The sequence below is a fragment of the Macaca fascicularis genome, chromosome 8, assembly GCF_037993035.2.
Source record: "Macaca fascicularis isolate 582-1 chromosome 8, T2T-MFA8v1.1".
NCBI lineage: Eukaryota > Metazoa > Chordata > Mammalia > Primates > Cercopithecidae > Macaca > Macaca fascicularis.
In genome coordinates, this window is record NC_088382.1 from 23,276,889 (window position 1) to 23,282,157 (window position 5,269).

Below are 5,269 nucleotides of genomic sequence, written 5' to 3' on the forward strand. Positions count from 1 at the left end.
ACCTGGCTAATTTTTGTATTTTTAGTAGAGATGAGGGTTCACCATTTTGGCCAGGCTGGTCTCGAACTCCTGACCTCAAGTAATCCACCCACCTCAGCCTCCCAAAGTGTTGGGATTACAGGCGTGAGCCACTGCACCCGGCCGAAAGCCCCTTGCTTCTCAGGAAACCATCCTCCATTGTGCTGCTTTCTGGCCTTTGCTACCCCTGTTTCCCGTCTTGAGACCCCAGGAACTGAAGTGGTGAGGATGAATCCCGTGGGACAATGAGGAATGAGACCAGGCTGAAGTGTGAGACTCGGGCCCTCCTCCACCTCCACCAGAAGGCAGGGGCGGAGTAAGGTTTGAAGGTTTGTATGCACATTCTTGTGTTACCCAGAGAGGGGAGGAGACAGAGAGTGAGTGAGTGAGTGAGTGAGTGAGTGAGTTACTAGTTACTCTGTGTGTGTGTGTGTGTGTGTGTGTATGTATTTAACAGCTTTACTGCAATATAATTCACATACCATCCAGTTCACCCATTGAAAGTGCCATTCAATGATTTTTAGTCACAGAAGTCACCGAGTGTGCAACTATCACAATCAATGTTATAACATTTCCATATTCTCTCCCCACCCCCAAAAGACTGTACTCATTAGAAGCTACTCTCCATTTCTCCCCAACCCTACCACTGATCTTTCTGTGTCTGGATTTGCCTGTTCTGGATTGTGTGTGTGTGTGTGTGTGTGTGTGTGATGGAGTCTCTCTCTGTCGCCCAGGCTGGAGTGCACTGGCATGATCTCAGCTGACTGCAACCTCTGCCTCCCGGGTTCAAGCAATTCTCATGTCTCAGACTCTCGAGTAGCTGGGATTATAGGCATGCGCCACCACGCCTGGCTAATTTTTGTGTTTTTAGTAGAGATCGGGTTTCACCATGTTGGCCAGGCTGGTGTTGAACTCCTGACCTCAAGTGATCTGCCCTCCTCGACCTCCCAAAGTGCTGGAATTACAAGCGTGAGCCACCGGCCCGGCCTGTTCTGGATATTTCTTATAAATGGAATCATACAGTGCTTCTTTCAGTTAGCACAGTGTTTCCCAGTTTCATCTAGGTCATGACACATAATCAGGCTTCATTTCTTTTTATTACCAAATAATATTTCATTAGATGAATATACTACTTTGTGTGTATCCATTCATTGGTAGACAGACATTTGAGTGGTTTCTGCTTTTGGGCCATTAATGCTGCTGTCAACATTCATATATCAGTTTTTGTGTGGATGTATGTTTCATTCCTCTTGAGTATATCCCTAGGAGTGGAATGGCTGGGTCATATGATAGCTCCATGTTTAACCGTTTGAAGAACTACCAAACGACTCACCAAAGTGGCTCCCGCATTTTATATTTTCATTGGCAGTGTGCGGGGGCGGGGTTTTTATGATGCCCAATCATCAGGTTTGTTCAGGAAGCAAGTGACTTCTAGCTTATTTACTGAGCTTTTAAAGATACACTTAATGTTGTTTCTTAAGAAAAACCAGGTCTTTATTTACTATGAGACTCCAAGTGCTTTAATATAGTTGAAACTAAAGAAACATAAATTTTACATTCTGCCTCTTAATTGCATGGGAAACTGCACTTATTAAGTGTTCAGTTTAATGACTATATAACACTTAATCATAAATATACCCTTATTGGCCGGGCGCGGTGGCTCAAGCCTGTAATCCCAGCACTTTGGGAGGCCGAGACGGGCGGATCACGAGGTCAGGAGATCGAGACCATCCTGGCTGACACGGTGAAACCCCATCTCTACTGAAAAAAAAAAAAAAAAAACTAGCCGGGCGAGGTGGCGGGCGCCTGTAATCCCAGCTACTCGGGAGGCTGAGGCAGGAGAATGGCGTGAACCCGGGAAGCGGAGCTTGCAGTGAGCTGAGATCCGGCCACTGCACTCCAGCCTGGGCGGCAGAGCAAGACTCCGTCTCAAAAAAAATAAATAAATAAATAAATGAATATACCCTTATTTTCTCTGTTGTTTAACATTTAGCATGTTTTCAACTTTTGCTTACACTGTGATGGATTTGTTGGTACATAAATACTCATCTGTGTTCTGGGATATTTAAGAGCCTTCCAAAAGCATAGGACAAAGAATATGAACAATACCAAAGCTCATGACTTATATTGGCTCCACTGCTCTAAGAAAGATGTATGACAGCCTTTGGTCTCACCATGATTTCGTTGCAGCCTCTCTAGCACTGGGTGTTCATTCTTGTTAAAACACTAAAACCAAAAACGCCTTAATTTTAAGAAAATTTTCTTTTAGAGTAACATACATAGAAAACTGCACAGATCATTACTGTGATAGTTTGACGCATTTCCACAAAATAGACACACCTGTGTAACAAGACCCAAGTTACTAGACAGGACATTTCCAGCCTCTCAGAGGTCCCCATCCTGTCCCCTTTCAGTGACTAACCATCTCCCCTTTCTCTCCAGAAACCACTATCCTGACTTGTAATAGGGAGAAAAAATCCTTGCTAATTTAATGCATTAAAAAGTATACTGTATTAAAGTAAACCAAGTTATCACAGAATTCCAACATGTTTAAGCCATCTGTATTTCTTGTGGAAATCCAGGGCCTAGCCATGTACTTTGCAAAGCTAGATTTCTTCCTTTTAAGGTCCCCAGATGGGTGGAGGACAGGGAGCCAACGTGATTTCTACAATCCAGGAAATCTAAATCTGGCCTGCGGCCAGTGTGCCATGGCTGTGCCCAGGATCCCTCTTGGGCAGCACATGGGACCTCTTTCTTGCCATATTCTCTAGGTAATGATGGGCTTTTTCCTGTCCCTTCTATATCACCAAATCAAACTCCAGGGGATGCCAATCCAAGACACAAAGCCAGCAGCAGAGCTTTTACACGATGAATGGACCGTTTCACTCAAGGCAGGACACTGCTGAACTCACCGCTCTGCTCCTGATCAATTTTTCTGAGGTGGTGAGCTCCCTTTCTAGAACAGGATAGCTGGGCGCGGTGGCTCAAGCCTGTAATCCCAGCACTTTGGGAGGCCGAAACGGGTGGATCACAAGGTCAGGAGATCGAGACCATCCTGGCTAAGACGTTGAAACCCCGTCTCTACTAAAAAATACAAAAAAATAGCCAGGCGAGGTGGCGGGCGCCTGTAGTCCCAGCTACTCGGGAGGCTGAGGCAGGAGAACCGCGTGAACCCAGGAGGCGGAGCTTGCAGTGATCTGAGATCTGGCCACTGCACTCCAGCCTGGGCCACAGAGAGAGACTCCGTCTCAAAAAAAAAAAAAAAAAAAATAGAACAGGATAGAATAAATACCTTAGGGGGCCATGGCTCTTTCCCCTACAGACCTGTGCGGAAGTCTGGAATGGGAAGCTCTGGCTTCCCAGCTTAACGACAAGAGGATCTTTTTCTTCCAGACCTGGCACTTTTCCCCAGCTCTGCCTCATGGACTGTGTTCCCTGGTGTTCCCCTTGCTTTGAAAAATACAAATACCAACGTACAGGAAGTAACATTAACACAAATTCAAGCAATTGGAGCTCTCTGGGGAGGTATTTAGTACTCTGCTGCTGCCATGTAAAAAGAAGGAATAAGGAATAGAGTTTTCCTCAAGAGCCCAGGAGAGATTCCAAGTGCATGGCTGTTGTCAGCACAAACCCCCATGCCCACCTCAACCCACTGTCCTCTAATATTGAAGATGGGGCAGGGGGAACATTACCGCCCGCTACCTGAGGTTCGGGGAGGCCAAGTAACTGACCCAGATTTAGTGGAACAACTGGGATTGGAACTCGAGGATGCTGAAATCTGGTGGAGATTCCTTCTGTCACTCTGTGTTCCTGCTGTGCAGAAAGGTCCTCGGATTGTGGTCGCCTAACATGGAAAATCATGGGCTTTGGAAAACAGCAGATCCAAGATGGATTCTGTGTTCTACTGTTACATTATGAGAATTAAAGTTGTTTACTATCTCTGACCCCATTTATCATATAAATGGGGACAATGAACTGTTAAAGATTAAGTGAAAATGCTACAAAATAGCTACCAGAGTATCTGGGTTTGAATCCTGGCTTTGCCTTTTTCTAATTAATTGCATGACAAATGGCAGAAACATCATACAGTAGAAAAGAGAGATGAGAGGTCCTCTAGGTGAGTGGGGAACTGTTTAATCTCATGGCCTCCATTTCTACATCTCTAATAATATACCTTAAAAAAAAAAAAAAAAAAAAAAAGCTTAGGGGCCAGGTACAGTGGCTCACACCTATAATCCCAGCACTCCGGGAGGCCAAGGCGGGAGAATGACTTGAGGCCAGGAGTTTGAGACCAGCCTGGGCAACATAACAAAACCCTGTCTGTACAAAAATAAAAATGAAAATTAGTCAAGCCTGGTGGCATGTATCTGTGGTTCTAGCTACTCAGAAGGCTGAGTCAGGAGGATCTTTTGAGCCTAGCAGTTCAAGGCAGCAGTGAGCTATGATCATGCCACTGCACTCTAACGGCAACAGAGCTAGACCCTGTCTCTGAAAGAAAAGGAAAAACAAGCTTTATATTTTTATGATAAAATGAATTCACAGTTTTGAGAGATTTAAGGCCCATTCCTCAATGACTATGTCATTTAGCCTTAATTTCCTTACCTGTAAAGCAATCTGAGCAGGGATTATCTCTGTATCACCGGGTGATTGTAGACATCCAAAGTAGGTGCTCACTTCGGCAACAGTATACTAAAATTGGAACGATACAGAGAAGATTAGCATGGCCCCTGCACAAGGATGACATGCTTTTAAAATTTTTTTTAAAGAAGAAAGAAAAAATCAAAAGTAGATGCAAACTATTTTATGATCTCATGATCTCAAAACAAAGGGAAAAGAGTAAGATTCCTTGTCTCCTAGAAGAATTAGTGATCATAAGTTGCCATGAGTGTCTAGAGGAAGCTAATGTTTTATTGTGTCTCTTATGTGGCTGATGAGAGACATTCTATTTTATTAATGATGGTACTAAAGCCAGATGTTCCGTAACTTGCCCAAGTTAACATAGGTAGTGTGTGACCAGCCTGGCTTTAACTCATGGCTTCTTCTCCAAAGACCATGGTTTTTTGTTTGTTTTGTCTTTGTATTGTAGGGTAAGAAGGTTATGACCAGGCCCTTAAGTGTTATCAGAGAAATAAGGTCAATGGCTATAAAAGTGGGTATGCAAAATTTCTTAGTGGGATGGCTAACCTTAGGGATCCCAGAATTGTATTCCTAAGTAAAACTATTTCAGGAAAGACAGGCTTGGGCCTGGCAC

The 5,269-nt window shown here is 44.2% G+C and overlaps 1 long non-coding RNA gene and 1 pseudogene across 1 annotated transcript; both read left to right on the forward strand.

Moving 5' to 3' along the window:
- Window positions 1–211: 211 nt before the first annotated feature.
- LOC135964686 (uncharacterized) lies at window positions 212–2,988 on the forward strand. The gene is made up of 2 exons (XR_010577211.2): window positions 212–347; window positions 2,841–2,988. It is a non-coding gene; the product is annotated as an uncharacterized lncRNA (long non-coding RNA).
- A 1,697-nt stretch (window positions 2,989–4,685) lies between these two features.
- LOC123575332 (U6 spliceosomal RNA) lies at window positions 4,686–4,779 on the forward strand (annotated as a pseudogene).
- Window positions 4,780–5,269: the final 490 nt, after the last annotated feature.